The sequence below is a fragment of the Notechis scutatus genome, chromosome Z (genome assembly GCF_049901735.1).
Source record: "Notechis scutatus isolate UNSWTSFEM ecotype Mainland chromosome Z, rNotScu1.2, whole genome shotgun sequence".
Taxonomy (NCBI): domain Eukaryota; kingdom Metazoa; phylum Chordata; class Lepidosauria; order Squamata; family Elapidae; genus Notechis; species Notechis scutatus.
In genome coordinates, this window is record NC_142025.1 from 80800469 (window position 1) to 80809797 (window position 9329).

The following is a 9329-nucleotide window of genomic DNA, read 5'->3' on the forward strand; positions in this document are numbered from 1 at the left end:
GGGCCCAACCATGGACAGCTTGTTTCCCATGGGAAGAAAGATCACCTAGCCAAAATACTCTCTTTATCTCCACTCCTTCTCCCCTAGGAATGTGGCAAGTCCGAAACACCTCCCCCCATGACTACCACAGAGAAAGTAAGAAAAAGAATATCTGTTAAGCCTAACTAAAATGGCTACACTTATGTCAATTCTGGGCTTGACAAAGAACTTGTTTTCAAAGTAGCATTGGGAAGAAATATAGACACAGAACCAACACAGATGGTGGAAAACATTAGAAGAAATATGATTTCCCAGCTATAAACTGGCCAAGAAGAAATATAGACTCAGATATAATAGAGCCACTTCCATTACACCTTCCAGAAACTTAATACTATGCTTTTATATAATAGCAGAGAACTCTCTGGGTCAACAAGTGGCAAAAACATTTTTAAAGGGTTTGAAGGAGAGTGGGAAATGGACAATATTTCTAATTGAGGAATGATTTTACAAAATGATTTTATCTGGTTTTTTGGGGAAAGATAGTCTGGTTTTGGAGATTGGACTTATTGTATTCAATCAGCAACTGATAAGAGATGGTATAAAGGAAAAATGTAGATATTTGATCTGGGACAAATTAGAGTAGGGGTATCAAACTCAAGGCTCATGGGCCAGATCCGGCCCATATCCAGCTCAGGTGCTTAGATCTGGCCCCTGTGGCTGCCCTGGGCACATGGCCCTCCCAAATTCCATTTTCACTGGCTGTCACAGGTCCCCCCGATATGAGTGACGTTGAGCTGGCCACAACCACTTTGGCCCCCGAGGTCTAAAAATAATATATAAGTACTATGTGAACAGTGGAATGGAGTTTTTAGGGAAGAGGTAGATATGTCCATTCTGGTTCCAGTATGCAACCCTGACATATTCTTCACTTATCAGTAAAGGACGATGTAGAAAAAAGTGCTTCTATCTCCACATTAACTCCTAAAATATTTGATAATATGAAGGAAAAAAATAGGATCTTCTTTATAATTCTTCTAAGAGAATATTCAATGGAGTAAGTCTGTGTTTGTTATCCCCAGAGGGTACCAGGGGTTTTCTAAGTTTTTCAGGCTGCAGGACCATAATTAAATATGTCAATTTTTATTTTAAAAAATCAATAGAAACAAATATTGCAAAGATCACCTTCAGAAAAAATCATTTCATTTAATAAGCTAATTATTTTGTTCATACCATTAGTAAATTTATTAGACAGCAAGCATTTAAAAAGTTGGATTCAGAAATACTGCTTTCATCATATTCGGTAGCTTATTGATAAATATATTGGTATATTGATCATTGGGATGATAACTATATTTATATCAAGGACACTTATAATTCCAGTGAAAAACAGAGTTAGAAATTTTCCTTTTAAGTCTATAGTAGCACATTTAAAATGATGTCTTCAGTTCCATATCATCTATAATAACTCTTTATAAATATTTCAAACTCTCTGTTTTTGGTGCTTGGAAAGTATAAATAATAATAATTCTTCCCACTTTGAACATCATATATGTTTAGATATATAAGAACAGAACTCATATTTTTAACTGGCAAATAATGATGCTGGGTATAGTATAACAGAATAACAGAGCTGGAAGGCACCTTGGAGATCTTCCCTGCTCAGGAAGGAAACCCTATACCATTTCAGACAAATCGTTGTTCAATATCTTCTTGATATTGGACAAACTGTGATATTCTACTCACTCAAAACATCTTGCAAGTCCCAATACTCCTTTGGGATTTGGGAGTCTAGTTTTGGCCACTCCCAGGCTTCTCTGTCAATTTCCCTTTTTGCCTTCAAGTTCAGTGGGGCTGAGGGTAGTTAGCTTCTCTTTGGGTGTCTCTTTGGGTGGCTATTTCACCAAATCTTTAATATACTCCTTCTCCAATGTATGTAGAGGTTCCATTTCATGAGCCAAGCTAAGCCCAGTATGAGGGATCTTTTCATGCCTGGTGTCACAGTGAAGCTCAAGGTTTCTATAAGCTCTGAGCCCCCATTCTCATTTCTACTGGCTCGGTGATGAATGTTGCATCCCCTCCCCCACTACACACCTTGCCTCATCTTTGATGTCCATGCATGGCTCTCTCTGACAGCTTCCACATGTGAAGATTAGTCACAAGGCTTCTCATCCCATTCATCCTTCTTACTGAACCCCAATGACCATCTGGGTCTCAGTGGTTCATCTCAAGCCTCCAGTTCTCCCAGCCACATTGGAGGATCCCCTCTACCATGGGGTTTTGCTGCAGTGTCTCCCCACACTTTGATTTCCTCCTGATCACTCTCGTGAGCTGACATTCTTTGCAGAGTCCCCATGGTAGAGGTGTGTCTTAGGTTGACCTTTCTTGTAGATCTAGCCTAATGTCAGACCAGCTGGAACTCTAGGAAAGAAAGATCCACAATTCCATTTGGTTGAAGTAATAGGTTCTTTTACTAAGGCTCAGTGGTTGCAGCAAAAGCAAGGCTAGATTTGAGTATTTTTGTGCAAAGGTTATAGTTTCCTTCTTTACCTGGTCCTTCCTCCTTGACCAGTTCCACAATGTCCAATGTGTCCTGGTGTGATGTTCGGGAACTGCTTTAATGTCAGTCATTTCTCAATTTTTTTGAAGTGGTTTCACATTCTTTTCCCAGGCCAGCCATCCTTGGGTAACTGGATTATTCCAATTTGACAGTTCTGGTTCCTGGTAATATATTTCCCTCCCCTTCCATCTTTCTTCTTTCTTCCTGCTCAAAACCTCCCCAAATTCCTCTTCCCCCTTCTACCCATTTATGGCAGGATACCAGCAAAACAAATAAAGCAGCTAAAAATGGCAGAGCTGATATGCTACCTATTCCAAAACCTCTTACATGATGTTTTAAGAAAAGGTCCTTAAAATGGAAAAATGGAAATATCAAATCCTTATGTTCCTTAAGATGTCAAAGTCCTGTGGGGTATGACCATATCATTTGTGACTTGGTTCTAACATTTCATTAACCAATAGATGACATACTCATATGAAAAAATTCCTAAGAAAGAAAAACAGTACAAAATATTACTCATGCTTATATTACTCATATTACTCATGTTGAAATCCAAAACATAACATAGTTCTTATTTCCAATTATTTGTAGACTAAAGCCATTATGTTGTAAATTTCAGCACAACCCCAAGCAAACCAAACTAAATGTACTCTCCTACTCTAGAGAACAATGCTCTTCTCTATTTCTTAGCTAAGGGAGCAAATGTTGTCCAAATATATTGCCATGGTTATGTGACCAGTATAACTATAAACTATAAACTGAGGTACATGGAACACTATTATCTTCTCACTGAAATGGTACCTATTTATCTACTTGCATTTTCATGCTTTCGAACTGCTAGGTGGGCAGGAGCTGGGGCAAGTAATAGGAGTTCACCCCATCACATGCGTCTTGGGTCTCAAACCCAGGCTGTCAACTTTCCATATGACAAGCTCAGCAACTTCAACCACTGAGCCATCATGCCCCCTCCCATAACTCCTCACCAATCAGTTAGAGTTCTGATAATCAAAAGATCATAATTCCCCTCAGCATAGAAAAAATGTATATTCATATTTCACTTAAAGTAGCTCTTACGCAGAGTTTCATTTTAACAATACTCATGCTAGCATTTTAAAATCAAAGTGTTAATTAGCAATCAGGATGATTGCCTATTTCACTTTGAGAAAAATCAGTTTTTTCCATCTGGAATATAAATTGCTATGGTTGGACTTTAATCTCACTGCTGTCAGTAGCTGAGTACACCTGCACATGTTTTGCATGGGGAAGGGCCAATGGTATGTCTCTAGCATATTTTAAATATTTCAGGGACATGGTTAGGAAGACCTGAAATCTTGAAAAGTTGCTGCCATTTATAGCAGATGACTTAGGCAAAAGACAGCTAGATAGGTCAATGCATTTTTTTTTGCAGTGCTATGATTAAATTTGTCCTTCAGTTTTCAAAAATATTTATTTTATCTTGAAGTATACTTTTTCTTTTATAGTGCTCAATGGCTTTATGATTTCTCTTGAAAATGTTTTTGGGGATCAAAGCAAGAGGGGGCTGGAATAGGGACAAGTAATCGAATGACGAATGTAGTGTTGCATCACTGTCATGCAACTCCAACACTTTTGTATATGTAGCATGATGTCACAAAAACATATAAGGGGTAGAACTTACATTATAATAACCTGATGCTACTTTCACCATTTTGATAATAGTACCAGATTTTGAAAATGCCTTTCTGGGTGACATGGATGTGTCTTTGGCCTCCTCTCCGGGTGTGAGCTCAGAAGAGGAGGAGGATGACCTGGCACTTCTGAAGTTAGTACAGGGAGGCATGGAGACATGGACCATGGACTGAAAATCTCCAGGTTGACAGAGCAGCCACAGCCAGAATGACCAATTGGGCAGCAGGTGGAACCCAAACAGAGAGAGCTGCAGCTGCAGTAGATTAACTTGGAGGCTTCAGGCAAAGAACAGGAGCAGCTGCCTATAGATATAGACATTTCTTGTCTTGCCTTCTGGTGCTTTGAAAAATAGGTTGACCACTTTGTTTTTATATTATATTAAATATTGGAACACCTCTCTCCCTCTCCCTCCCTCCCTCCCCTCCCTCCCTCCCTCCCTCCCTCTCTCTCTCACACACACACATACGCACAGACACACAGAGAACTATCTACAGAGTGAGTACTTGCTTATCACCATTCTTTTAGTGCTACTCAATCTTGTAACCACATTGAACTTAACATCAGTAGGGTTGTCCCCGTCACCACATTATTGCAATTTCTGACATTCCCTGCTGGCTTCTGATAAACAATGAGGAAGTCACCAGAAAGTCAGAGATTGTGGTAATGGGGAGACCTTGCTTAATGACAGTAACTAGAACTGCTAACACTGCCATTGCTAAGCAATGGGATCATGGGACATCACACTTTACAGGTGAAACTCAAAAAATTAGAATATCGTGCAAAAGTTCATTTATTTCAGTAATACAACTTAAAAGGTGAAACTATGAGATAGACTCATTACATGCAAAGCAAGATAGTTCAAGCCGTAATTTGTCATAATTGAGATGATTATGGCTTACAGCTCATGAAAACCCCAAATCCACAATCTCAGAAAATTAGAATATTACATGCAATCAATAAAACAAGGACTGTACATTGAACAATATCGGACCTCTGAAAAGTATATGCATATGTATATGCATATGCATATGCATATGTATTCAGTACTTGGTTTGGGCCCTTTTTGCAGCAATTATTGCCTCAATGTGGCGTGGCATGGAAGCTATCAGCCTGTGGCACTGCTGAGGTGTTATGGAAGACCAGGATGCTTCAATAACGGCCTTCAGGTCTTCTGCATTGTTCGGTCTCATGTCTCTCATCTTTCTCTTGGCAATGCCCCATAGATTCCATCTGTGTGTGGTGGCTCTTGATGCACTGACTCCAGCCCCAGTCCACTCCTTGTGAAAGTCCCCAACACTTTTGAATGGCCTTTTCCTGACAATCCTCTCCAGGCTGCAGTCATCCCTGCTGCTTGTGCACCTTTTTCTTCCACACTTCCACACAACTTTTCCACTTCCATATAACTTTCTATTAATGTGCTTTGATAAAGCACTTTGGGAACATCCAACTTCTTTTGCAATTACCTTTTGAGGCTTTCCCTCCTTATGGAGGGTGTCAATGATGGTTTTCTGCACAACTGTCAGGTCAGCAGTCTTTCCCATGATTGTGATTCCTACTGAACTAGACTGAGAGGCCGTTTAAAAGCTCAGAAACCCTTTGTAGGCGTTATGGCTTAATTAGCTGATTAGAGTGGGACACTTTGAACCTAAAATATTGAACCTTTTCACAATTTTCTAATTTTCTGAGATTGTGGATTTAGGGTTTTCATGAGCTGTAAGCCATAATCATCTCAGTTATGACAAATCACAGCTTGAACTATCTTGCTTTGCATGTAATGAGTCTATCTCATATATTAGGTTCTCCTTTTAAGTTGCATTACTGAAATAAATGAACTTTTGCACAATATTCTAATTTTTCGAGTTTCACCCGTATGTATCAATTTACATCCTAATTTGTCATTGTATTCCAAAGGCTACCTATATTCACAAAATGGGCAGGAATGAAAGATTATTTTCTTTTCAAAACTGTATGGAGACTTAAATTGTAGAAAGTAAATCAATATTGAAATATACATGCAAACAATTTATTAAAAACAAATGTTCATATATGCACTATATGCTATGTGCTAGCATTCCCTACTCTTTAAGCAACATGCAACTTTGATGTTGTAATTTATGTTAGTAATTTGCATTCTCTCCACATTATATACATTCATTTAAAAACATTTTTCACGTTGCTTTATCATCCATCATTTTCCTCTGTATCCCACCTCCTTTGGTGAATCACCTCAATATAATGAATATAATCTAACTAATTATCTATGCAATGCTTATTAATTCTTTCAGATCAGATTGCTATTGTTCTTTCACAACAGCTACCAATGCAGGCCTTAAAGTACGGCTGTGCAATTTATAGCCAACCTTTGATACTAAAGCTACAGTGCCTGGTTCTTTCCCTTCTGTGGGGACGTGAAATAATGCTTCATGTTCATAAGGATCAAATTTGGCTCCAAGAGGATTCAATTTCACCAATCCATGTTTTTTGAACACTTTCTGTATTTGAACTTCAGTCATAGCAAGACCTTCATAAAGATTTTTCAAATGGGGTTTTTCATCTTTTAGTTCTTCTTTGGGAACAGACTCGGTTGCTTTTTCCAAAACATCAGCAACTTCCAGTAAGTCCTTGCAGAAACTCTGAATTCCATATAACTTTGCTTCTTCTACCAATTTCTGAGTTCTCTGCCGCAGATTTTCTGCATCTGCCAGAGCACGTTTGTATTTATCAGTTATTTCCTTTAATTGCTGTTCCAGTTTAGTCTTTTCCTCTGTTAATATATTTGCATCAGAGCAAGAATCAGGTTTTTGTTCATTGTGACTCTGGCTTTGTTGTTCTTCCAAATTTGGTCCAGTGCTTTTCTCCTGGGTCCCTGTGCAAAACAGTTGAGTAGATCGCCGCGAAGTCCCTGACAAGAGAAAAGCCACTCGCCCTCTAACTTGCCATGCACACAACAACACCACAACCGCCATGCTACTACTATTTACAGTGTATTATTGAATAGAAAATATTTGGTGTATTATTATTGTGTATAACTTCCACTACTAATTATGTGTTTGTGTTCACTATTCCTGAATAATTATGTAATTCAGAACAGGTCAGGTATTAAACCTTATCACAGAAGCATCCATGGAAATAAAATTCATTAAGTTTGATTTCCTTTAATTTCTTCAGTGTGTTTTCTCTAAACAAATAATGAATCTTATCTCAAATCAATCTAATGGATTTTAACTTTGTCCACAAGCAATAGGATACAATGTAAATTAGCAAAGTTAAGTGTCATGTGAGCATCATAAACATTCAATTCCTAAAGTTACGGATGGAGGCAGAATAACAGATTTGAAAGGGACCTTGAAGGTCTTTTAGTTCAATCTTCTGTTCAAGTATGAGACTCTATCCCATTCTAGACAAATAGATGTCCAATCTCTTCTTAGAAATCTCCAGTGATGGAACACTCAGTTTCTGGACACAAGCAGTTCCACTGATTAAAAATGTTCTTGATAATAGAAAATTTCTGCTTAATTCTAGATTGGATCTCACTTTGATAAGCTTCAACCCATTATTTTTTGCTCTGCCTTGAAGTGCTTTGGAGAATAGTTCCTCTTCTCTTTTAAAGCCCCTCAAATATTAGAAGACTACTATCATGTCATCCCCTAGTCCTTCTCTAAATTAGACCCAGCTCCTGCAACCATTCATTGTATACATTAGCTTCCTGTCCCCTAATCATCTTTGCTGCTCTTCTCTGCATTCTTTTTAAAGTCTCAACAACTTTTAGTATCATGGTGACCAAAACTGAATGAAGTATTCCAAATGTGGTGTTACCTGAGCAGTACCCAGCAGTACTAGTAGAATAGAATAGAATACTTTATTGGCCAAGTGTGATTGGACACACAAGGAATTTGTCTTGGTGTAAATACTCTCAGTATACATAAAGAAAAGGTACATTCATTAAGAATCAAGAATCATAATGTACAACACTTAATGATAGTCATAGGGTACAATCAACAATCAAATCATACTAGGAAACAGCCAAGTGGGAGGGGATGGGTGGTAAGGAGTGATGAGAAGATTAACTGTAATAGTAGTGTACACTTTGAAAATAGTTGAACAGTGTTGAGGGAATTATTTGTTTAGCAGAGTGATGGCTTTTGGGAAAAAACCGTTCTTGTGTCTAGTTGTTCTAGTGTGCAGTACTCTATAGCATCGTTTTGAGGGAAGGAGTTGAAACAGTTTATGTCCGGGATGAGAGGGGTCTATAAATATTTTCACAGCCCTCTTTTTGACTCGTGCAATATACAGGTCCTCAATTGAAGGCAGGTGGGTAGTAATTGTTTTTTCTGCAGTCCTAATTATCCTCTGAAATCTGTGTCTGTCCTGTTGGGTTGCAGAACCAAACCAGACAGTTGTAGAGGTGCAGATGATAGACTCAATAATTCCTCTGTAGAACTGTATCAGCAGCTCCTTGGGCAGTTTGAGCTTTCTGAGTTGGCACAGAAATAACATTCTTTGTTGTGTTTTTCTGATGACTTTTTGATGTTAGGTGTCCATTTTAGGTCATGTGATATAATAGAACCTAGAAATTTGAAGGTCTCTACTGTTGATACTGCGTTGTCTAGTATTGTAAGAGGTGGTAGTATAGGAGGGTTTTTTTCTAAAGTCTACCATCATTTCTACGGCTTTGAGTGTGTTCAGTTCCAGATTGTTCTGGTTACACCACGAGGCAAGTTGTATAACCTCCTGTCTGTATGAGGATTCATCGTTGTCTCGAATGAGACCAATCACTGTTGTGTCATCAGCAAACTTCAGTATTTTAACAGATGGATCGTTTGAGATGCAGTCATTGGTATACAGGGAGAAGAGAAGTGGAGAAAGCACACAGCCTTGGGGTGGGGCGCTGTGCTGATTGTACAGGCTCTGGAAATGTCCAGCAGAGTGCTGCAGGAGGCCATGGAGAGTGAAAACGAGGCACAAGGGGGGGTACGCATGGACCCCCCCCATACACCCCTTTTGGCCGGCAGGGTGCTGCAGGAGAAATCTTCCTGCTGCCCCCCCACCCCCCCAGCTCACAGAGGGGAACTGTAATGCTGATCTGGCCCTCGAAGAAATCCAGTTTGACACCCCTGCTTTAAAT

General features: G+C 39.0%; 1 pseudogene across 1 annotated transcript; it reads right to left on the reverse strand.

Annotated features, from left to right (window-relative positions):
- Positions 1-6364: 6364 nt before the first annotated feature.
- Positions 6365-7170, reverse strand: LOC113419119 (grpE protein homolog 1, mitochondrial pseudogene; annotated as a pseudogene). The gene has a single exon (XR_015745640.1). The product of XR_015745640.1 is annotated as a grpE protein homolog 1, mitochondrial pseudogene (transcript).
- Between the last annotated feature and the right edge of the window lie 2159 nt (positions 7171-9329).